This window comes from Haemaphysalis longicornis, unplaced genomic scaffold (genome assembly GCF_048455015.1).
Source record: "Haemaphysalis longicornis isolate Haplotype H1 unplaced genomic scaffold, Haemaphysalis longicornis Haplotype H1 scaffold_6, whole genome shotgun sequence".
NCBI classification, from domain to species: Eukaryota; Metazoa; Arthropoda; class Arachnida; order Ixodida; family Ixodidae; genus Haemaphysalis; species Haemaphysalis longicornis.
This window is the reverse complement of record NW_027526407.1, coordinates 196431207-196457417: the sequence shown is the minus strand read 5'-3', so window position 1 is coordinate 196457417 and position 26211 is coordinate 196431207. Positions and strand designations below refer to the sequence as shown.

Sequence of the window (26211 nt, the reverse complement as noted above, 5' to 3'; positions counted from 1 at the left end):
GGTACACGCCAATGTGGACATTTTGGCCACATTTTTATTCTGCCCAAACCCATAGGCAATATTATAAATTTCAAGATGTGGATAGCACCACGGAAATGTCTCCCTGGGCGAGGTTGATGGGGGACATACTCAAGCGCCATTCTATAGCAAGGCGTGACTGCCCATTTGGTAGAAAATAAGTCTTCATGTGCGTCTAATCTATACTTTACCTGTAATCTTCATGCGGGCCTTGCAGGTGGCTGCTGGCCCACCCGAAACCAGCACAAACATGTGCGTCTTCACAATGGCTAGAAGCCTCCGAAGGACAACGTATCTGCCTAGCCGCCTCCATCAGTTCTGTAACGAACCTGCCGTGGTGGTTGAGTGGCTAACGTTGCGGGTTCGATTACCTGCTGCGGCGGTCGCTTTTCTGATAGAGGCGAAAAGGAAAAACGCTTGTGTCCGATATTTCGGTGCACGGTAAAGTTCCCGAGGGGATAAAAATAATCTGAAGCCCTCCACTACGGTGCGCTTCATACCCTGCTTTGATTGGGCCCCTTAAACCTTACAATGAATCGATCAGTTCTGTAACGACACTTATTAGGTCATGTCCGTTACTTACTTGCAAAGTTGTTCCCCGAAAAGCGATGAACTATGGTGTTAGCATTCGTCTTCACCCGTAAAATGTGCGCACCTTCTTATTTTTACCTACAAGGTATTTTGTTGCCTGACGACCAGTTGTGCAGGGTGTGCGGCAGTTTCATACTGGGACACGAGGGTTGTGGCATAAAAAAAGGGCAACTCAAATTTTGTGTACTGTAATCTTTCATGAGATGATTGTTATCCTGAATATGAAAGTCAAATGAAATCAGTTGTGATTCTGCTCTAATACCTCTTTAACTTTACCTGTTACCGTGTGTAAGCGGTGCACCACAGATTATTTTATTTCTTCTGCAGCTACAGAGTGCAATCCCGCATAACCGTATTCTACTACACGCTCCCGGCATTATCATGCAAAACAGGAAATCACCTTCACTGGGTAAACCGGCAATTATAAGCATACCTTCTTGTAAAAACGGGAGTAAGGCCGTCCGTTTAAATATTAACAAAAACATTGAAAGCTTGGCTTGCAAGAATACCCGAGCAACCAGAACAACACGCGCACATGATCTTTCCTCGAGGGCATAAGTTACACCACTTTAGCAATATAACTTATTTTGTCTTTTCGCCCTACAAGCGTTTCCAGATATATACACAAAAGAGACGGAAAGATCATTTTATGTAGTGGAGTCCGTTCAGCGCCCTCTGTGGGCAGTGCTTTTACATCTGAATCGGATGACTGGTGGTGTGCCGCTAATAGAAGATACAATGCAGACACAATTCAGAGTAGCAGCAGAAACAAAACATCAAAAATTGGTAGAAGAAATTGTTACAAACTTAGCAGAATAAATTAAACACGTTAACAGAAGCAAGACCCTAAATTCAATACTGGCTTTGTTCTAAAAACAAGAAAAAGGTATGCAGAAAATATGCACCTCGGCTCTTGAACAGCCCACTCCTGCTGGTGGTGTAGGATGCGAAGTGCTCACTCTGAAAAAAAATTTCCATATTGTACACTCTTCAATCTCGAGTTAGCTCCTTTTCTTAATTTCCATGTTCTGATTCAGAAAGATGGGCTTGTTTGCTTCGGAATAAATCTCTTCAATATGCGAGTATTGGGTTCGAGTGTGTTTGTGTTGACCTCATAAAGCAGCGCACAATAAAACTTCTACATATAAATAGCGCACTGAAAAAAAAACGTGTAAAACGCTCTGGCACATTTCTGCACAGTTCAATCTCAGACTGGGAGTAAAAGATGAAGGCGTTTGGATGATTTAAATAAAACTCAGGCACCACACATATTGCTTCAGTGGGTTCAGTTAACTTGAAACCTATAAAAATTGATCACCCACAGTTAAGGCTCTCTAATTCGAACCAGAAGAAAACCAAAAATTTGTTCAAATTAAGCGGAGTTCGGATTAGCGGATGGACGATGGATTTAAAGCGGGTCACACTCCGCGGGAAGAAAACAAAGAAGCCACCTCTGGACTCGGTAGCGCGAATTATGCGCGACTGCACGTTTGTGGGGACCAGACCACCGACCCCGGCACAAACAAAACCTGCAAAGGCGTGTGCCGGAGCACTGGCGCTGATGGCGAGGCACCCGCCGTGGAAGTGAAATATGCCGTAACAGCAGCCTAGAGTACGCTACGCGGTTTTAAGTGCAGAGCACATTAAGGGGCCCGCGTTGTTGTCATGGCTCGCTGTAACGCGTTATGCATAACGCTCGACTGGAGGAATCAGGAGGCGCAGCGATGTAACAGACACACAGAGCACGACCCAACCTCGTACCTTTGTCCTACACAGGCTTCGAAAATCAAGTGATTTGTGTCTTAACCGTTCGAAACTCGTAAATCGCAGGCGCTTGTTATATATCAGCCAGTTGTTTAGTGCAAAAAACAAAAAAAAAAACTGCCGGAAAATTTGACGCAATATAAACGTAAATAAACGCATCAACTGCGTTCGTTTAGTTAGGAACGCTCGTTGGTTTGATTTTTAAGCGAAAAAGTGGCAGTGCAAGAAAATGGCGCATTCTAAGGGGTTCAGTAAGGTACTGTATTTAAAGCAAGCTATAAACAAACACAAGTCTCGCTGCCTTATTTTCAGGCAGGGGACCCTGCGCGGCGAAAGCGGGATATTTTAATTGCATTGGAGAAACCTCCGTTTCATTTATTGAGAGACCAGTGAGAAAGGAGAGTGAAAAGCGTGATGTGAGAGGGTAAAGGCGCTACAGCCCATTACGGCGAATCACTGCTCTGCAATTCTGACAGTTTCACGTTCAGTGGAACGGTTTTAATTTTTCTGTTTCGTTGGTTTGCATCGCTAGAAAATTTGTTTGGTTGGGTTTCACAACACATCGGAATCAGTCTAGGCCGACTTCTTTGGTGAGTGAACAGTTTGAACTAACCGCTCTTAATACCGACGCGTTCAAATTACCGGGAGTTTCCACTTTTGAAATACACAGGCCTGTGCAGGCACCAGGAAGACCATTCCAATGAACTGAAAGTTTGAATTGAGCACGCTCTAATTAACGAGATTTTTCTTTATTCAAAACAGTTTGCTGCCAGAGAAAGTTGAAAAGAGCCATAGCTCATTTATATTAGTTTATAAATTACGACGCTTTCCGTAAATCGCAATTTTCAACCGAATCTAGGTTTGCTCAGTATATGACACAATTAATATTTATACCGTATACGAGCAATACTTATTGAGGCAACCTGTCAGTTTTACGTCTATCAATCTGTTTCCCCATTTTCTTGTTTTAGAGAAGCCTTTTCAATAAACTAAACATGTGCGCAGAAATCCTTTTCTTAAATTGCATTTGCTCGCTTTCTGGCCACATAATATTTATTAACGCACTAACCGCAATGAGATGGCTCAAATGATTTGATATACAGTTTATTTGTGCCTAGGTGTAGTCACGTGAGCGTCCTTTACCTGATCTAAACTGTTATCAGTGCCTTAGTTTTATCTCATCACTGCTACCCTGCGTGCCAAACTCTCTACGTTTGTCAAATTCAGGGTCATGAGTTTTAAGTATGTTTCAGTTTGTCAAAAAACTGCGCAAAAATGGGAATACCAAGTCAAGCACCTTTGAAAAAACCAAAATATTTATATTCGCTTTAGAAAAAAAGTTTTAAGAATGTTCTTTAGGAGGGTCTGTTACTGGCCGTCCTATACATTGTTTTAAATAGATATGTTAAAAAAGTTCGCGTGCCATATACAGGCAACCTTTTGTTATCACTTCTTTGATGGAGAATAAACACAGGTTTTCTGGAGTTTTACTGCATGAGTAATATTTGCGAATTTTTTGCACATGACGACAATTTGATGAGAAAGTCTCAGTATTTCCGAAAGTACTTCATACTCTAGGAAAAATGAAACATATATGTACCCTAAAAGTATTTTCAAAGCGGGTATAGATATATAAATTTTAAGCAATTTTTATTTTTTCTATCCTGTCAATTGTAGGATCACATTAACACATCATGACGATAATTTATCAATGTTGAATATTATTTGAGAAATGTAAAAGTTTCATTGTGAAGTTTTGAAATACGCACGTTACCCTTGATTCGTCAGTACCAGTACCATAGTGATCAAGAGTACAAAACGCATCCTCTTAGTTTGAAAGGTTGCCGAGCATTAAAAATTACACCAGGGTCCAGTGATTCTGCACAGCAATGCAAAGCGCAGAGTGCGCTCGTGTCCAATATATATAAGTTCAGCAGTGGCTTTAAAAAAACAAAAATACTGCATTTTTGAGTTCATTGTAAGCACTTGTGTACGTGGATTCAATGCAGCAGGGGGATTAAAAACTAGGGAGCGTGGGCGGCACAAAAGGTTTGGGTCTTTTTATGTTGGACTGATCATACAATGATTAACATTGCTGTTCAGGATTCAAATTCTCCGTAGTTCCTCTTGGTCTTGGGTAAAAAATTTGGTTCAATGTACAAAACAACTACATCTTATGCCTTTGATTTTACTTGGCTGATGCCAGCGGTGAAGTATTCAGTGCTTCTTCAGTCCGTTGTTTAGCTTTACCTCAATTCACTTTATTGTTTCTAAATCATACCGCCAGCAATGAAAGGTTTCCCAATGATGGCGTCGAGCATATTTCTTCGCTAAAAAGTTTGAACTCGGCTCTGGGTTAACGCTACAAAAAAGGACATTCTGCATTGCACTTTAAATAACCGCGGTGGCCATTTTCAATCAAATTATAACGCCAATTGCAGTCACTAGCACACTTTTCTTGGTTAGCAGTCTGAATTTGCCCACTGAGTTTAGTGTTTTGAGTGATTGATTATGTGGTTTAATGCACCGACGCTACACAGGTGATGAGGCGCGTTGTAGCGGAGTGCTCCGTTGAAATTTTGACCACCTGGAGATTAATAACGCCACCAAATCTGGGTATAGTGTGATTAGGCGCATGCGAGGAGTTCGTAGTTTTGTAAATCTCAAAAGAATAAGGAAAATGTAGCAAGAAGCTACTAGCCTTCGATTTGCACTTATCTTAACATAATGAATTCGATCGGTGCTTTTCAAATTCCCAAACCAAAAGTGTTCAGTTTCGTACAAAGACTTTTGTACTTCATTTCACGCCAAGACAACACATAACAGCACGTGAAATGTTCTGCATGCAATAGCAAAGAATTATTGAATAGGAAATGTCCATGTAACGAATATTTTTTTGCGTCCGAGGCCATGTAGGACGCTCGCATTACGTTGTTTTGAGATACAAACCCCAAGCTAAAATTTAGGGGATGATTTATAGTTGAATATTCGTCTACACAACACGCTAAACAATGTAAGAGATATTTTATGGTCGAAGCCCGTCGTGGGTTCGGGCTGTCGTCATTTCATGTCGTCGTCGTCTCATGCCATTCTAGTATTTTTTAGCCACTCTACTGAAACACAGCCAAACTCGTTTTTCAGCGTCTCACTCTAGAACATAGCGCGTACCAAAAAGCATACCCCGGGTCACTTGTTTTCGAACGCCTCGCGCTAGAACATTTCATCTGCATGAGCAAAAACCCGTGCTAAAACTACTCACCGGGCCCTCGTTTTCCGACACCTCGCTCTAGAACGCTTCTTACTTAACATACTTTCAGCAGACGTGTGTTCCTCTACCCTCCAACAGTTTCATCTGCGTGGGCAAAAACGAGAAGGCGCCAAGAATACACCTATACAATGCATGCTTCGCTCCTCCCCGGGTTTGGGTTAGTAGAGATAATGCCGGATTTCTTTTTGTCTTGCTCGGTACAATTTAACCTTAATGGAATAATGAGTGTTATTTGGGCTCGAGGCAGGTTGGAGCTTCTTGCATCGTGGATAACAGCGCGAAAAGACAGAGAACAGGACAAGCGCTAAGTAGCAAGACATTTCAAACAGCGGACGCCGTTTAAAATAAAGCCGTTGTCTGTAGTAGGAGCTTTTGCTGTAGCTGAACAGGTGTTCGCGTTGGGGGCTGGTGGTACGGCTGGGGCGTAGTGGTGGGGTGTGTGTGTTTTGTCTCTGGTGCGTGTTCCTCTCCGTAAGGTGGAGTTAATGTCGACAGATTTTCCAACTGCACGGTGCGCTCACTGATTTGCTCCTCTGGGAGCACGGGAAGTGTCATTGCTGATTAGACTAAGCCGTTGCGTGCTGATCAATCTCGTTTAAATGTTGAACCAGGTATTAGCGTAGCTTTTGCTTGCCCTTTTTGTGAGCCAGCCGTCTCTGTAAACCTGCTTGTGCTTCCATAATTATTGCAACCGGGAGTCTACGACGCCGGAGTTGGCTTCCTCAGGGATCTTCCTGGTGACATTGAACCCGTCTTCACGGAGAGATTGAGTCTCTAAGCCAATGTCGTGAATTTCTTCTGCGTCCAGATGTGCATCACCATGGGATTGGCGGAAAGCGCCCCATTTGGATATCTTGAGCTCTCATGGGCTATTGAGGATATCATATAATGTACGCTTACGAATTGAGGTTGCCACTTCCGTCAAAACAACGTAGTGGTGACCTCCCAGATTCCCTCCAGTGTTACCCCAGGCGGCTGCGTGCCTGAGGTTGTCTGCAAATATTAAATATGGAATCATTTCGTTAGCGTTGACCGCCGCTGTCTGATGGGGTGAATCGTGTGTGTGAGCAGTGTTAAACACCTTTGCTGAGCCTCCAGCCACAAGTGCGTTGCTTTGGCTGCGAAGGATAATAAGCTCATGCAATATCAGTGGCGCTGATGTCACTGACCACTGGCAAGACCATCGCTAGAAAACTTGCAGGTGGTCCATTCGAACCCGCAGAACCTGCAGGAATCTAAGTCATTCTAAGCCCAGCTCTAAAATATTCCAACAAAAAGGTTGCCTGAAAACATTTATGCTTTTTCACAGGATGAATGACGTCATTATGGCAAAATAATGCTTATCAAATATAAAGTAAGTGAGAATATATCGCGCATTCCAATGCTACGCAAGTTCGCTTCTCATTCCCACCTCTTGCAAGATTTTCATCCCGGGATGAACCTCTGTAAATAGGTTGCATGCAACTGACCCAAATATTTTGTGAAATAGGCAACAGCGTCTTTTAGGACATAGAGCTGCTCTATGCTGGGCGGCTGGAGGATGAATGCCCAGCTGCAAGATTTTTTTTTTCAAAACCTATAAATTGGATTGAAGCAACGGCTCTTTGGGCCGTTACATATGCGCACTTATGCATTAATCTTTCGTGCATTTTCATATTTTGAGTTGTTTTTATCTCCTAAGGCCCTGCTTTCTATGACATAGTTCATTTTCTTGTTTCGCACCTCTCCGGAAGCCCGGGACAAGAAGCGCTGTCGCCTTTTACTATCACCCCGCAACCGTGGAGCCGTCACCTATCTGTTTACCTACGTGCCCCCACATAGAAATGACTGCACAGTAAAGTAGCAACACGAAAGCACGGGCTCTCTTGAGTACCGCGATTACGCTGGTTTTCCATTGTTTTCAATTCATAAACACGCACTTCATAAACTTGTTGTCGTACTACTTTGGCCCGAAACCAATACAGACATTAACACAAAACGGGCTGATATCAAAACGAGATAGTGAAAAAATATCAAATGTTCTGTGGACATCACATAACAGAGACAGTGGAACCTCATTAAAACGTTAACTGATATTGGAAATTATTTGTTCAAGCAACTAAACCCGAACCTCGGTTGGTCGCGCTTTATCTCAATGACACTCATTCAGTTTAAAACAAACTCAAGGCACCAATAACCGCGAGCAATAGGGGGTGTAAAGATAGACCTACACAAGTGCAGAAGTATTCTTTGTTTATCGTAAAAAAAAAATTTGGCGCCACTTTTCTCCGCGAAAGGAGCCACTTCAAAATCTATTGATAAATGGGGAACCTGTGTTAGGCAAGCTGACCATCGCGGAGTCATTTAACAACTTTTTTTGCTCTGTTTTCACAAACGACAACGGCAAAAGACCAAACTTTGATGCTTTCGATAGTCTCCCTCCGATCAACTCAATTTCAATAACAGAAGAGGGTGTGCTCTCACTTCTCTTAAATATCGACCCAAAAAAAATCTGGAATAGATGGGATACCAAACGCATTTCTTAAAAGGTATGCCGAGTGGTCTTCGAAGTACCTCACCGTTATATACAAAAAATCCCTTTTGGAATCACAGGTCCCAAAAGATTGGAAAAGCGGAAAGATCACCCCACTTCCAAAAACTGACAAGAAATTATTGCTTTCGTCGTATCGGCCAATTTCAATATTGTGCTCTTCAGCGAAAATGCTTGAACACATAATTTGTACACATTTAACCCTTTTTCTTTAAGAGCACAACCTTATAGATTCACGGCAACATGGTTTTCGACGGGGACTTTCCACGACTACGCAACTCCTGGAAACTATTCACGACTTTACGGCAGTTCTAGATCAACAGGGTCAAATCGATGTTGTTTTTTTAGATTTTGAAAAGGCGTTTGATCGCGTTTCCCACCCTAAATTATTGCTAAAATAGCGGCCTATTCTAAAAAACGATTCATTACTTCGATGGCTACATTCCTATCTGTCTTCTCGATGCCAAAGTGTGAAAATTGACGATGTTTGCTCAAGTTCACGATCCGTACTAACAGGCATCCCTCAAGGATCTGTGCTAGGACCACTGCTTTTTCTCGTTTTTATAAATGATATCGCGCAGCAAATACCGGTAAAAATGAAGCAATTTGCAGATGACTGCATTCTGTACCACGAAATTCATAGCCCCAATGATCAAGCGGTCCTCAATTCTTCCCTTGGTATAATCCAAACATGGTGCGAGACGTGGCAAATGCGTATCAACCTCAAGAAGACAGTGGCAATGACAATAACTCGAAAACGGCAACCCTTAAATTTTTCATACTCTATTACTGGTCATTCCTTATCATCTGTGCAGAGCTACAAGTACTTGGGTGTTCACCTGACTTCGGATCTTAAATGGAACGAGCACGTATCTTTCCTTCAGCAGAGGGCAACTCAGAAAAGCTTATGTATCTTAAAAGGTCGTTGTCTAAAGCGACCCCGGAAATTATACTAATAGCTTACAAAACCTTCATCCTTCCGATACTCGAATATGCGTCAGTTGTTTGGGACCCTTATACGCAAATTAACATTACCAACTAGAGAGCGTGCAGCGTAAGGTCATTAGATTTGTCTACAACTCGTATAGTTGGCATACATCACCCAGTGCTCTTTTGAGAAGTGCCCAATTAGAAAGCTTGCAGTTGAGACGGTACTGGGACAGGCTCAAGTTTATGTACTTACTTTACCACGATAAATTAGGACTTAACAAGATTAAATACATACAACCAGTAACATTACGTCCGACACGGTCAAATCACACTAAGAAACTGAGCAACTTTTCGTGCAGAACAGATGCGTTTAAAAACTCATTTTTCCCGCGAACTGTTCCCGAATGGAACGCGCTTTGCCCTCATGTTTTGGAATGTTTGACCGTAGATGCATTTATGTCATCTCTGAAAAAGGAAGCGCCGCCCTGAAGGTGTTCACAACTGCTATGCCTTTGTTCTTTATACATTCTTACATTGTAGGGCATAGTTTATCTTTGCTGGTTGAGACTTTGTCTTTCTTTGTTACTTTTCCCTGGGCTTCTTTTCTGATATATTCATAACAAGACTGTTCACCGCCTGTGTCGTCATTATCAGGACGAGGCCCCGCCTCTTGTGCAGACTATGTGTATGCGCAGAAGACTGCGCACCTATTTCTTTGTACCTGTCCACTCCGTCATATCGTTCTTTTCTTGCGTGTATGATACTGCGCGCGTGAGAAACAAACATGCTGTTATGCTTCTTCATTAGTTTTGAATTTCTGCACTGTTTTTGCTTGCAATCGCCTGGTCATTCTGCAGCTTGTGCCTAACTTGGATTACTTACTTTGCTTTGTCTGTATAGATTTTTTTTCTTTTTGTACGTGTTAAAATGTACACCCACTCCTGCCGAGGGCCTTTTGTAAGGCTGGCAGTATTCCTGAAATAAATAAATAAATAAATAATAAGTCGAAAACGCGGCTTTGTGCGTGGACACTGATAAAAACGTAATCATACTGAGTGCTGCAAAAAGAAACTAGTAAAGATTACATCCCTTTTTAAATCAATAAGAGCGCAGGCCTCATTAATCAAACTAACTTTGATACATTGTAATTTCAGGTTTTCAGGTTTCTGTACATTATTTGAAATGCTACAGGGAGACAGGCAGAGATAACCTGGTGTATTCTCGGTTTAAAGGCAAGAATTACGCGGTCGTGTATCTAGAATGTTTTCGTAAGCCAGATTGCCGATTTATTAACGTCGAATTCTTTGTTTATCGTAAAAGCAATATCGGTTACAACGAATATATTGCCCGATACTGCTTTCTTGTAACAAGGTTCGACGATAGGAGAGATGTGTCACGCACAGTAGCCAGTGTAATCTATCCCATTGTTTGCATAAAAACTATATCTCATATATACGATTACATTACTAAGTAAAAGACTCCAACAGTGCTAATTATTTGAGCCTACACGTTGCACAGCTCAACATGCCTAAAACCCTCCACTATACGCACCTTCCAAATCTGGCCCATACTTCTTTTGATCTGCGTAGCGGCTCCTGGACCAAGGTCACGCCGAGTGAAATCTCTTCTGTATATCAAAAGTGATGGCTTAAAACGCGAAGTTTTCTTGAATGAGAACACCAAATGGCAAAGTGCCAAATTTCAAGCCGCTGAAATCAAGGTTCAAGCGTGAAATGTCGAAGTGAAATCGCTTTAGCACAAAAGTTCAAGTATCAAACGCTAAAGGGCAAACCACCAGCGAAAGAGTTAAAACTGAGACTACATACAACAATTCACTCCGGAGATATTCCACGGCCCTCATTTATCGTCGACCGCGTCTGTATTGCGCAACAGAATAGATGTCCGTTTCGTATGGCGAAATACCGCTGCTGTATTACGATCACGGCAATAGTTTACTAAACAAAGTTTTAGTTTATTAAACAATTGTTTACAATAATTAAACAATGGTTAAACAATAGTTTACTAAACAAAGCAAAGTTTTACTAAACAAGCTGACCTAAGGTTCTCTGTCACCAGCAATTTGACCTTCATTTGACTGCAGCTGCACCTTAGCGCTGGCAAAGCAATGGCTTACCCGCAACGCTTAGTTCCGCAGCCACCACTTGCATTAGTTACTGGCGCCGGCTTGGCGTATAGCCACGGCCGCTCGATGGAAACCTAGTTTCCATCGAGGGGCCGTGGTATAGCAGACGTTGTTCCCACCCGGGTCACCTCTTTACCACGTCTCTCACATTGCGCTTAGCTAAGATGAGTACCGCGCTCGCGCAATCAATTCTTGCTCGGGCATGGATGAAAGCGAGTCGGCGTCATCTTCTTTCGGTGTTGCAGAGGAGTGGGAGCCTTAGAGCCATTGTCGGTAGGTGTCTTCACCCCATCCCGCGGATATTGCCCGGCGACCTGATTCACTAATAAGGTTCCGGAGTGCCTAGCGTGCTGAGGTAGTATCCGAGATTGAAGAATCAGAGCGTTTCGTTTTTTTATATAAAGGGTTAGTTAAAAAACGCAGCAGCCATATTTTTCTTGTGTCATCACAAACCTAGAGTGATGAACATGTTGTTTTAATTTGGCTTTGCCGCTGCCTGCTTCTGGTACGGTACTACCATCAGGAGACAAGGAAATCTTCGCTTTATACCTTCTGCAATGCTGAGCCTGGTTCTTCGCCTGCGGCAATGAAACTAGGTCCACGGTCGGCCAAAGGTTAAGTGTATCATGCATACAACGAGAGTAGAATCATTCACGAACTGAAAACAAGTCACCTATGGTTCACACTTACCCAGAAAACCATGACCAATTTCTGAGAGACATTCGGTGCTACCTGTGTAGCCAGCGTGGCACTCTAAATTGTGTTCTTTTTACTAAGATAGTGTTACTAGGCTCACTTTTTTAAATTTTAGTCGGGTACTAGGCGTCTGCAATCAGTGGTACCCATGAATTATCCACAGCAATACGTTGTAGCATGCCAACCGAAAGAAATAAAAGACAATTGATAATTATTATTCATTCCATCTTATGTGTAATTCCCGCCAACAGCACTACGTCTTCCTGAGTTGCGCACTGGAAGTCCATGGCAACACACAGAAGAAACAATCTGTGAAGCAAAAATACTGCTTGTAAAGTGCAGTGAATCATAAAGCAGAGTGTATCACGACACAAACGCACACGCACACGCGCGCACGCACACACACACACACGCACGCACACACACACACACACACATGTACACGCAATCGCACACACACACACACACACACACACACACACACACACACACACACACACACACACACGGGTACCCCGGTAGGTGCTGTCCAACAATTAAGCCATGCGAAAGAAGTGTGCAATAGACGTGAAGTTGCCCCCACACAGGAAGCAAAAAAGACCTACGATAAAGCAGGCGACAAAGCCGACTGAAAGTTTCTGCCGACGCGACCAGCGAGGTGAGCAGAGCCTGCGCGCGGGTAACGCTGGCTCAATGAAATCCGCAGCGCCATCTACACTGTGCTACATGTGTGAAACTCCCCCACTTTACGTCCTCCCCTCCGGTGTCCTCTTCGACGCGTTGGGAGTTTCTTTTCCCTCACGCCACGAAAGAATTGTTGTCTGGTAGATGTAGAAAGATTTGCTTTAAAAATAAACGCCATCGTCATGACAGCGGGTAACATTTTCCTCCGATCCGTATTCGCAGGCAGTGAAACGGTCCGCTGTTTGGGTCTTTACAGAAACCACAAAGCGAGCCAATGGGAAAAGACACATCGGTATAGGCGATTGTGTGGAAGAGAGCCACCCCTCATTACAACGAACATCTTGAAGCCATGGTGGACACGTGAACGATCTAGTGGCTTCCTATCAATATGCTCTCCAACCAAAAAACGCCGATCCAAATTTTGTTCCCGAAGGCAAAGTACGTCTGATGGTCTTCCAAAGGAAGTCTGAAAGTTTATTGGTCTGCTTACCTAAACATCTGCGTATTGACCAAACGGATACAAGGGCTGTCAACTAGCCAGGATCAAATTCTGTTGAGGAGTCTTTCATACGCGTAAGAACTCATCATCATTATCACCAGCCTATCTACGCCAACTGCAGGGCAAAGGACTCTCCCATTATTCTCCAATTACCTCGGTCCTGTGCCAACTGTGACCAATTTATCCCCGCAAACTTCTTGATCTCATCTGCCCATCTAACTTTCTGCCGCCCCCTGCAACGCTTGCCTTCTCTAGGGATCCACTCTGTTACCCTTAATGACCAGCGGTTATCTTGCCTTCGCATTACATGCCCTGCCCACGTCCATTTCTTCTTCTTAATTTCTAGTAATATGTCTTTAACACCAGTTTGCTCCCTGACCCACTCCGCTCTCTTCTTGTCCCTTAATGTTACACCTATCATTTTCCGCTCCATTGCCCGCTGAGTCGTTCTCAATTTAAGTTGAACCCTCTTAGTGAGCCTCCAAGTTTCTGCCCCGTAGGTGAGTACCGGTAAGACGCAGCTGTCATACACTTTCTTCTTTAGCGACAATGGTAGGCTGCTATTCATTATCTGAGAATGTCTGCCATATGCACCCCACCCCATTCTGATCCTTCTAATTACATCTGCCTCATGGTTGGGATCTGGGATCACAACTTGGCCTAATAGATATATTCGCTTACCACTTCAACTGCCTCGCCGCCTATCTGAAACTGCTGTTCTGTCCCGAGGTTATTGATCACAACTTTAGTTTTCTGCATATTATTTTCAGGCCCACGATTCTACTCTGTTCGCCCAGTGCGGAAAGCATGCTTTGCAATTCGTCCCCCGAGTTACTTAGCAAGGCAACGTCATCAGCATATCTGAGGTTACTGAGGTATTCTCCATTAACCCTTACTCCCACCTGTTCCAATCCAACGTTCTGAATACTTCTTGTAAACATGCTGTGAATAACATTGGAGAGATTGTGTCTCCTTCTCTGACACCCTTTCTTATAGGTATTTTACGGGTATCCTTATGGAGGATGATGGTAGCTGTGGACCCATTGTAGATATCCTCTAGTATTCTTACATATTGCTCATCTACCGCTTGGTTCCGTAATGCCTGAATGACTGCTAGGCTTTCGACCGAGTCAAATGCTTTCTCATAATCTATGAAGGCTATATATGGGGGTTCAGAATACTCAGCGCACTTCTCTATCACCTGATTGATCGTGTGAATATGGTCTATTGTAAATAACCTTTACGGAACCCTGCTTGTTCTTTAGGTTGACTGAAATCTAAGGTTGCAGATATTCGGTTGGCGATTACCTTGGTAAATACCTTGTAGATGACTGACAGTAAGCTGATCGGCCTGTAATTTTTCAAGTCCTTCATGTCGCCTTTCTTATGGATTGGGATGATGTTCGCCTTCTTCCAAGAATCCGGTACCGTTGCGGTCATTAGGCATTGCGTATAGAGGTTTGCCAGGAATTCAGGTACAATTTCTCCTCCATCCTTCAAGAGGTCTGCTGTTATCTGATCCTCACCAGGTGCTTTGCCCCCTTTCATTTCTTTCAAAGCCTTCCTCACTTCTTCGGTCGTTACTGGTGGGATGTCTGTCTCCTCTAAACTACTCTCTCGTTCGGCATTATCCTGTATGTCCCGGCTACTGTACAAATCCCTATAGAACTCGTCGGCCACTGTGACTATTTTATCCCTATTTGTGATGTCATTGCCTTGCTGATCCTTAAGTGGATACATCTGATTTTTCCCAACGCCAAGACGTCTCTTCACTGCTTTAAGGCTACCTCGGTTCTTTACAGCGTATTGGATCCTCTCCGTATTATACTTCCGTATGTCAGCTGTCTTACGCTTATTGATTAACTTCGAGAGCTCGGCTAGTTCTATTCTGTCAGCTGCGGTAGAGATTCTCATGGTTCGCCGTTTCCTGATTAGATCTTTCGTCTCCTGTGAAAGTTTACCACTATCCTGTCTAGCCATAGTGTCCCCGACTTCTACTGCACACTCCGTGATAATGCGTGTAAGGTTGTCGCTGGCTTCCTGTGCCGTAAGCTCGGCTTCTTCGTGAAGGGCGGAATATCGGTTCTGCAGCGCGATCCTGAATTCTTCTAATTTACGTCTTACCGTTAGCTCATTTATCCGCTTCTTTCGTACTAGCTTGTTGCGGTCCCGCCTCAAATCTAGCCTAATTTGAGATCTTACCATACGATGGTCACTACACCTTACCCTTGCGAGCACTTCCACATCCTGCACGACGCCAGGGTTATCGCAAATTATGAGGTCTATTTCATTTTTGGGCTCCCCATTCGGGCTCCTCCAGGTCCACTTCCGACTCTCCCGTTTACAGAAGAAGGTATTCATTATGCGTAGGTTATTCCGTTCTCCAAACTCAACTAGTAGGTCCCCCCTGTATTTCTACAGCCCAGACCATAGATCCAAACTGCCTTGTCTCCAGCCTGATTCTTGCCTACTTTAGCATTGAAGTCCCCCATAACTACGGTATACTGTGTTTTTACTTTAGCCATTGCCGATTCCACATCTTCATAGAAGCGTTCCACTACTTGGTCGTCGTGGCTACATGTGGGCGCGTAGCCCTGCACCACCTTGAGCTTGTACCTCTTATTGAGCCTAATTACAAGACCTGCTGTCCTTTCGTTATTGGTATAGTATTCGTCTATGTTGCCAGCTATGCTTTTATTGACTAGAAATCCCACTCCCAGTTCTCTTCTGTCCTCTAGACCACGGTAACATAGGAAGTGTCCATTTTTCAGCACCGTAAATGCTTCGCCTGCCCTCCTAACCTCGCTAAGCCCTATTACATCCCATTTGATGCCCACTAATTCCTCGAACAACACCTCGAGACTTGCGTCGCTGGATAAGGTTCGCGCGTTAAACGTTGACAGGTTCAGATTTCATTGGCGGCCTGTCCGGATCCAGATATTCTTAGCACCCTCTGCTGCTTCACAGGTCTGACCGCCACCGTGGTCAGTTGCTTCGCAGCCGCTGGGGACTGAGGGCCGAGGGTTAATTGGCGTATTCATGGGAGGTTGTGGCCGTTACTACACCAGGGTGACCAATCCTGCTCTGGTGAGGGAGTGCATTGCCGGCAATGGTCGCCGGGGTCAGGCCGCACCCCAAGCCCCTTTGTGCAATTCCATCAACGCGGATTTTTTTTTTAATTCGGTGGGAATTGTCCGGCACCAAGATTCGAACCACGCTCCTTCTGCACGTGAGGCGGGTGTTCTAGCTCTACGCCATCGCTGCGTAAGAACTCACTATACCCTAGTGGTAGGAAGGAAATATAGTAACGTAAAAATGCCCTTGTTGTCTTGGCTTGTCGTCTACCATAGACATTTATGTAGGGAGCATGCTTTGCTACACAAAAATGGCTGAATGAGAAATTTGAGCAATTTTGTTGATAATATGAATATCTGAACAATCTCCTATAACGAATAAACTTGATTACAGACTCGCAAATACAAATTAGTTTTTGGTTGAAGCATATTACGTAAACACAAGGAAAGATTCAGCCTGAGCCAATAAAAACCGATTACATCATCGCATGAACATCTAAGTACCAGGTTCTTGAAGGAGAGTCAACCAAAAAGCACGCGAACTCACACGCCGAGCTGCTGCCACCATAACAACGAATTTACCTTCGATCAGAAACAGAAAAGCCTCTCCTCTTTGTATGCCTAGGAACGCGTTTATGGCCATGAAATTGCTGAACAAACTCATATTGTGTGCAGTATATACCATTTTATATATTATAGGCCGGACAGCCGCCAATGGAATCTGAACATGGCAACGTTTAACGCGCGAACCTTATCTAGTGAAGCGAGTCTCTAGGTGTTGTTCGAGGAATTCAATAAATGAGATGTAATAGGGCTCACCGAGGTTAGGAGAGCAGGCGAAGCCTTTACGGTGCTTAAAAATGAACATGTCCTATTTTACCGGGACCTAGAGACAGAAGAGAACTGGGAGCGGGATTTATAGTCAATAAAAGCATACCTGGGAACATAGAAGAATACTATAGCATTAACAAAAGGGCAGCAGGTGTTGTAATTAGGCTCAATAAGAGGTACAAGCTCAAGGTGGTGCAGGGCTACGCGCCCACATCCAGCCACGACGACCAAGTAGTCGAACGCTTGTATGAAGACGTGGAATCGGCAATGGCTAAAGTAAAAACACAGTATCCCGTAGTTATGGGGGAGTTCAACGCTAAAGAAGGCACAAATCAGGCTGGAGACAAGGCAGTTGGGAACTATAGTCTGGGCTGTAGAAATAGCAGGGGGGACCTACTAGTTGAGCTTGCAGAACGGAATAACATACGCATAATGAATAACTTCTTCTGTAAACAGGAGAGTGGGAAGTGGACATGGAGGAGTCCGAATGGGGAGTATAAAAATGAAATAGCATTATGCGATAACCCTGGCGTCGTGCAGGATGTGGAAGTACTCGGTTGGGTAAGGTGCAGTGACTACCGTATGGTAAGATCTCGAATTAGGCTGGATTTGAGGAAGGACCGGAACAAGCTAGTACGAAAGACACCGATAAATAAGATAACAGTAAGACGTAAAGTAGAATTCAGGATAGTGCTGCAGAACCGATATTCAGCTCTTAACGAGGAAGCCGAGCTTACGACACAGGAAGCCAGCGACAACCTCACACGTATTATCACGTAGTGTGTAGTAGAAGTCGGGGGCACTACAGCTAGGCAGGATACTGGCAAATTCTCAGATGAGACGAAAGATCTATGTAGGAAACGGCTAATCATGGCAATCTCTACCGCGCCTGACAGAATAGAAATAGCGGAGCTTTCGAATTTATTCAATAAGCGTAAGACAGCTGAAATACGGAAGTGTAATATGGAGAGGATCGAATACGCTGTAACAAATGGAGGTAGCCTGAAAGCTGTGAAGAGGCGTCTTGGCGTGGGGATAAATCACATGTATGCACTAATAGATAAGCAAAGCAATGTCATCACAAATAGGGATAAAATACTCACAGTGGTCGAGAAGTTCTACAGGGATCTGTACAGTAGCCGGGACATCCAGGGTAATGCCGAACGAGACCGTAGCTAAGAGGAGATAGACATCCCACCAGTAACGACCGAAGAAACAAGGAAGGCTTTCAAAGAAATGAAAGGGGGCAAAGCACCTGGTGAGGATCAGATAACAGCAGACCTCTTGATGGACGGCGGAAAAATTGTACTTGAAAAACTGGCAAACCTGTATACGCAATGCCTAATGACCGCAATGGTACCAGAATCTTGGAAGAAGGCGAACATCATCATAATCCATAAGAAAGGCGACATGAAGCACTTTAAAAATTACAGGCCGATCAGCTTACTCTCAGTCGTCTACAAGGTACCTACCAAGGTAATCACTAACAGAATTTCTGCAACCTTAGATTTCAGTCAACCTAAAGAACAAGCAGGGTTCCGTAAAGGTTATTCAACAATGGAACATATTCACACGATCAATCAGGTGAAAAAGAAGTGCGCTGAGTATACTGAACCCCTATATACAGCCTTCATAGTATATGAGAAAGCATTTTACTCGGTTGAAAGCCCAGCAGTCATTCAGGCATTACGGAACCAAGCGGTAGATGAGCAATATGTAAGAATACGAGAGGATATCTACAATGGGTCCACAGCTACCATCATCCTCCATAAGGATAGCCGTAAAATACCTATAAGGAAGGGTGTCAGACAAGGAGACACAATCTCTCCAATGTTATTCACAGCATGTTTACAAGAAGTATTCAAAACGTTGGATTGGGAACAGGTGGGAGTAAGGGTAATGGATAATACCTCAGTAACCTCAGATTTGCTCATGACATTGCCTTGCTAAGTAACTCGGGGGACGAACTGCAAAGCATGCTTTCCGCTCTGGACGAACAGAGTAGAACCGTGGGCCTGAAAATAATATGCAGAAAACTAAAGTAATGATCAATAACCTCGGGACAGCACAGCGGTTTGAGATAGGTGTCGAGGCAGTGGAAGTGGTAAGCTCATGTATCTACTTAGGCCAAGTTTTTACCCCAGATACCAACCATGAGGCAGAAATAATTAGAAGGATCAGAATGGGGTGGGGTGCATATGGCAGGCATTCTCAAATAATGAATAGCAGCCTACCATTGTCGCTGAAGAAGAAAGTGTATGACAGCTGCATCTTACCAGTGCTCACCTACGGGGCAGAAGCTTTGAGGCTCACTCATTGGGTTCAACTTAAATTGAGAACGACTCAGCGGGCAATGGAGCGCAAAATGATAGGTGCACCATTAAGGGACAAGAAGTGAGCGCAGTGGGCCTGGGAACAAACACGTGTTAAGGACATATTAGTAGAGATTAAGAAGAAGAAATGGACGTGGGCATGGTGTAATGCGAAGGCAAGATAATCGCTGGTCATTAAGGGTAACAAAGTGGATCCCTAGAGAAGGAAAGCTTTGCAGGGGGCGGCAGAAAGTTAGATGGGCAGATGAGATCAAGAAGTTTGCGGGGATAAATTGGTCACAGTTGGCACAGGACCGAGGTAATTGGAGAATAATGGGAGAGGCCTTTGCGTTGCAGTGGGCGTAGATAGGCTGATGATGATGATGATGATAATATAAAACGTAGTTGAGAGGGGGTATTTTCGGCAAACCCAAAACATTACTTGAAAAACCTAAATTTCAGAAAACACACATGCCTGAAATAAAACCTTGCCATGTTCATCCGTATGCCCAAGTTAGCACAACTGCAACATGATATACCTAATTGTTTAGTTACATTAAGTTTTAGGAAGCCGGTTTAGGAAACTCGTCACCCCAAAACAAGCATAACTAATTTGGGTGACAAGAGAAACACATCTGCGGCCCTGGTCCTCGGTTTTTATTTTTGATTTCCCTACGATCTGTTAAACCATCTCTCAAAACTGTCCTTCCTTCCTAAACAAAACCATTCTGTCTTTACCTGTCTGTGTATCTAAAAAACAACTGAAATTTTCAGTGAGCCCGTGACAATGCTTGATGTACGCTTCGAAGCACTGACACTACTGACTTCTTGCTCACAGTGATCATCCCATCGCAGTCGCAAACTTTTAAGGTCCCATTATGAGCTACGCAGTTTTGGATGTCCTTTGTTTTTCCCTTGTGGCGACCAATAAAATTGTTGCATCAGATTTTGCTCTGTTTGCGGACGTCCATTTCTTGGAGAGAATATACGGCAAATAAAGCAAGTATGTTCCAAACCACTGCATTGGCGTTGAAGAAGCAATCACGGGACATAAAAACGCTGCCGAAGGGGAGGCGCAGGGGGGAGCTCAGCAAATGTTTTCGCATGCCCTCCTCTGTAATCCCCAGTAATAAAGAGTTATTTGCGGTCATCAAGCGAGCAAACGAGCACGTCAACCACTGAGAAGATACTACCTTGCTTTCAGAAGAGGCATACTCACACCGCACAAAGTTTGTCAAAACATCCGTTACATATATGGCGGTAATGTACAGATTACTACCCCCCAATACTACCTCTACGTGTGTATTGAAAACGATGTAGAAAACACATAAACAGTTCACTTTTTGGGAAACACACCATACAATAATTAACTTACAGTGTTTATCTAGAAATCTTTCACACCCGAATCCCCGCTTCTGTGTAAAAATGTTTTTCCAAGCCCTCTATTTAATATTTCTGACATCGAGCGGCTTCATACATTTTTCGAAAAACACTCAGAACATTGCTCCGCCTGTAAAGAATGCACTACTGCCTACATGGTATTACGCAGCGACATCACTTTTCGGCCCGCTGGAGTGCGAGCACAAGGGGCATTGGCGTGTGCGCACCTTTTACGATACCATTTCAAATGTGAGAGTTCTCTTTGTATTAAAAACAACAAAAAATTGCGCAGTTTGCACTTTTGGTGCAAAGGTTGAGAAACAGCGGAGTAGGGGTCAACCTATCTTCTTCCTTCGTTGGATCCGCTGCCAGTGTCGCGTGCTGAATAAAACAGCAACCTAAAGTGTGGCTAATCTGCCTTATCTCTCAACTCTTAACCCACTCAAGCAAGACCTACGCAAAAAACAGGCCTACTTGGCAAAGTCCTTTAAAAACCAACAAAACTGAACAAAAACGGAAAGAGATTGGTCGATGGCCAGGTCTGCTGTATGTACTGACTTGTACTGGTAGTGCAAGCTGCGCCAATGTTTTATTTCTTAATTTATGTCAATGACATAATAACATCAATGACTCTCAGATCTATTTATGCAGTAAAATTAGCTTCGCTTTTATATCCTGAAGATACCAAAAATTCTTCCGTTTTGCAAACAATGCTATCAGCATACCTTGTATTCAAGTACAATAGTCATTTACAAAAAGCTTACTAAGAAAGGCAGTGCTTTTCCTACCTTAAGAATCTAGAACAAGCAATAAAAACAGGTAATGCAGCAGACCGAGGCACCAAACCTGGAGCGGCCGTTAATCGAAACGACTCCGGCGTGTACCATTTTTTACGTGTACCATTTTCCCCCTAACTAGAAATGCACACAATGACATTTTTTTAGGAAACCCCGAAAAACCTTCGCATTGTAATATTTCGGTGGTGTTTCCATTCGATAAAAAGTGTGTTCTGTTAGCATTAGTTTTTCTCCATCACATCCACCACTGCCAATATTTTGGACACATACGACCACTTCTCGTAAAACCTGTCTTCGTCTGCTTGTAAGAAAGCCTTGAAAACCACGTGTAACTCTATTTTCATGCTCATAGACAACTGATATTTGGAACCCGCCTTTATGGTCCTTTTTGAGCGCCGAATGAGCAAGTATGGGAAGTAGATTTATTGAACAATGAAAAAAGGGCATCAGAATGTATGATTTCTAACGACGCCATTCAGAAACATTCTTTGCGTCGCACTCACACAAGAATACAGAAAATAATATTTCTGCCCCAGGTTGTCTCGTATTTTAAAAATATCTAGATCCTCTGCGTCCACGTATTCGCAAATTGCTATTTACCTTCGCGTGTTTGCGTTTTCCCCAGCTGGGTACTTTACGAGAATCTTGCTTACTTGTGATAATATAGTTATCTTCAACATATTTTATTAGTCATATTGGAGCGTCAGAACAAGCCCATGTGTTTGCTAACTTTGATTTAGCTAAGCGTAACTCTGGCATGTGTATTATTTACTCATTTGGTTTTATACACACTAGAACAATGGCCGTTGACAATCCGCTTCAGTGTGCTTTTTTTCAACCCATTTGTTTTCCTCAATGTGATGAGATGTATAAGCGAGGCTTTGTTTCACGCTATCTCCAGAAATGTGATTCCTCAGCCCTCTCTCGGTGTACAGCAACCCTCGAGCTTTACGGTGCTAGGAAAGTCTCAGAAGAAAATTTACTGCTGTTGGGTACTCGCATAAATTGTACTCTGCGGCCTAAGTGTTTGTAGTAATTTGTATCTTAACTTCTGACCGCGAATGTGTATTTCCTAAGTCACAGATGGGCAATGCACAAAATACACCCTCCGACAAGTGTACCAATTATGCTATATTCAATATGAGTGCTCCAGCACAACTGCGGTGTATAAGCGGTGTTTTCTAGGCTAGTTCAGATACCATAGAGCAGTTCTTTACGTATCGCGCCCATGGACCTCCGATTATAGCTTGTGTGTCGCTTTCCACGGGGTGTAAATACACGACACAAAAAAATCCCCAGACAATGCAATCCCTTTTGGAAGAAATGAACAATACCTATGTGTCCCAATACTACGCAGGTGTTTATGTTGCTAGGCCGCGAAGTGCACATGGTAGAGTCAGGGTGCGCACAATGAAACTGCTTTTGAAAAAGTCTTTCCAAAAGTTATTATTAAACATCGCGAAGCTCTTTAAAAAATCTTCGTGCAGGGTATGTAGGGTTATTGCTTCAACAATAGACAAAGGTGCCATAAAATTCCCAATTTACCGCACACAAACCGTGAATGTCGCGTTAACGCACCGTACCCTTGGGGGTGGAAAAGTTAGTGCGTCGTCACCCATGAGGAAAGCTTCACTCAAAGTTCTCCCTAATTTGGCTTCCTAAATTATGCCTTGGTAAACCATAATTTTTGTAGGATGTCATGCGTGGCCTTTACATCTTCTCTGTCCACAACTCAGCATAGGCATGCTTAGGGGATACCGCTTAATGGATAGCGGGAAAAAGAGGTATTTCTTGTGTGGCTTGCCCCCTTCCCCTCCCCCCACCACCTCGTTTGGCCAGATCTGAATACACCAATTTCGCTTTTTCAGATTCGCTTTGACATGCCGGTAAAACTTAAAGACCATTAGTTTCAAGATCCTAGAAGGACATGGAATAATTAAAAGCCTTGGGTGTATGCGATCAATTTGTGCGAAAGGAAATTTTTAGGGCTGTTTTACTTTTGTTTGTTTTGATACACGTGGTATTTTCACAATAAATTGTAGCGATTTTGTGATGCCGCTGTCTAATATTTATCTAAATAATGTGCTTGCCAAGGTGCGCTGTTGCATTTACAAGCGTAAACGAATGATTACAAAAAGTACTCAGTAACTGACCGGCGAATAGTGATAAAGCGAGCAATTTCTGAATTACTTTTTCATTAGTAAATAAAGGTAAACATCGCGCAAAGCGTTCTTTTAAATTGTTTTATCAAGCACCTTTGTTGCGAATGCAGAATGACCTGCGTCAATAATTCTCTACCATGTCATAAACAGTGCAATGAGAACAATGAAAAACAACCCTAAAGTAGTTTCTTCTTTAACACCACCCAAACGTTTTTGCTGGTTACGCGCAAAAATCAGTAAGATAACGAAGACCAGACAACTTGCTACAACGGCGCAATTAACAAAAAGTTGCAATGTTCACCATTGGTTCCAAATAAAGACTGCAGTATCTTTTTCAGGAAGGCAAAAATAACAATGTCACTCGGTTACACCGTTCGGGCGGAGATAAAAATACCTTGGTGACCATTTAAATACTTCACAGCCCTGCGAAAGGCTGGTCTTAAAATTCAAACAGGGTTTTGCGTTGGGAGAACACCAATTTGATTTGGCCAATACAATGAAAATTACTTGATCTTGTTGCACTATACTTCACAAACCAAAAAGAGGTACCGGGTACAATCTTCGTCTATGAAAATTTTTATTACTTTATTTACAGCCCCAACACTTCCTTAGAAAGCGACCTTTGGCTGCTAGTCACAATCGTACTGAAAGCGACAGTAGAAATAATAGACACTTACTAGCATATGGAACTGGAGCGCCTTCCCGTGGTTTGATGAATGATGGGCAGCTCAAGCCATTCGAGTACGAACTTTCTCTTGTGAAAGGAATCCTACCTAAAGAGACCAAGTAAGTAATTTCTGTAACCATGAGCAGAAACACACCAATATGTTCATCGAAGCTGCATGGGCTGTGCCACATTGGGGGTGAGGGCATGAACATTTGTATTTTGTCCGTATGTCCGCCCCTAGATTTAGAGTATGGTCTGAGCAGAGGAAGTGTGAAGGAGATACGCTTAAAGTTACCCAAGTCCGCCTCTCTATATAGCCAGGCACCAGGGTGGGTATTGACGTATTCCAGTTCGGCGGAAAGTGTTATAAGTGGGTTTAGGGTGCCCATTCAAGATTTTTTAACATGAAGGTGCTTTAGACACTTTACCATAGACATTTACCTCCAAGCTGAAGGCTAAATTTGCAAGATTTATTGCCCCGCCCAAGTGTGCACGAATAATAAACCTGAGATTTTCTGCTGCGAATTTCTCTGATTTTTGGTGCAGTAATAATTTAGGCACATAACCTAAAGCGCAAGTTGCCCGTGCCCAAATAAACTAGCCGCAAAAGGGGTACATGTGTAAAAAGTGTATTAAAAAATTTAAGCAGAAGAAACGTATTGCCTTGGTTTCCTAAGCTACAGTTCAGTTCGGCACATTTGGAAGACGGGTGTTTCGCCGGGTGAAGTGCCGCGTACGTCAACCGTACGCCGTGCTTTATCGTGGCCGGTTTAAAGCGAAGCTGCGTGAGCGCGCGCCTCCGTTCTGAAAAAGCGTGGCGTACGTTTGACTGGTGACGTCAACACGTGCGCATGGCTTTGCGGCATTTTGCAGCCGCCGATCTCCGGAAGCGCGAGTTCGGAGTACTGAAGTACTCAGCCCTTAATTGAACAGGAAATTAGAGTTTTGCAAACCTAGCCTTCAAGTCAGCCTGATTCACAGCACTCTCCAATTTTCACTTTGCAATCCCATCCTATCTTCATTAATAAAGTGTTAATTAAAATGTGCGAATAGGCGTTCACGTAAATAGGAATTGAAACTAGCTTTGTTACGTCGGCCAGGGCGCCATCAATTCACGCCAAAAAAATATTTCATCTCCAAAATCCTATTTTATAAAAATTACTTAGCCTTCACTATATACCCTGTATTGGAAGACGATGAGGATGATGATGGTTTGATGTTTATGGCGCAAGGCCAACTGGGGCAAAGAGCGCCAAAACAATAGTCATATATGAGGGGTGCAACCTTAAACACTACAAAAAGTCAGCAAAAACAAAAGTAAAATCACAAAACGACAATGAACATGGCTGGTGTATAGGGGCAGGTAGTGATCACGCGTGGTATGAAATGAGGTCTAAAAATTGAACTTCTTCTAAATATATAAAAACGCACTTGATAGAAAACATGTGATCGTCAGAGAGGAAAAACGCTGGGCGTAGTGGGACGTGTAGTCTGTATAGCTGTGGGAAGTGTTTGCGTCGTGATGTGTGAAGTGCGTTGCATTGAATGAGCATGTGAACTACAGATAGGGCCTCTCCACACCTGCCACACTTGGGTCTTGAAGACCCCGTGAGGAGGTACGAGTGTGTGACATGTGTGTGCCCTATCCGTAGCCTAGCAAGGCAACTTCTGTGTATCTGTTGCGAGTGTCAGTGGTGTATGGTCCGAAGCGTGGTTTTTTAACGTGTAACTTGTTATCTGTTTGTTCACTCCAGAGTGTTTGCCATCTGTTGCGAAGTTGGTGTGTGATGTGTGGCTTCATGTCTGTGTATGGTACTGTTGCTATGTCTATTGTATTTAACAGTGTAGCTGCAGTGACCATTCGA

The 26211-nt window shown here is 43.4% G+C and overlaps 1 long non-coding RNA gene across 1 annotated transcript in view; it reads right to left on the bottom strand.

The window, feature by feature from the left end:
• The window catches only part of LOC144142145 (uncharacterized), a 63157-nt gene that overhangs the window by 17521 nt on the left and 19425 nt on the right, over nt 1–26211 (bottom strand). Inside the window, exons 3-4 of the long non-coding RNA XR_013316860.1 lie at nt 24357–24452; nt 1515–1569 (exon numbers count right to left, since the gene is read on the bottom strand). This is a non-coding gene — a long non-coding RNA (uncharacterized LOC144142145). The remainder of the gene's footprint in view (nt 1–1514; nt 1570–24356; nt 24453–26211) is intronic.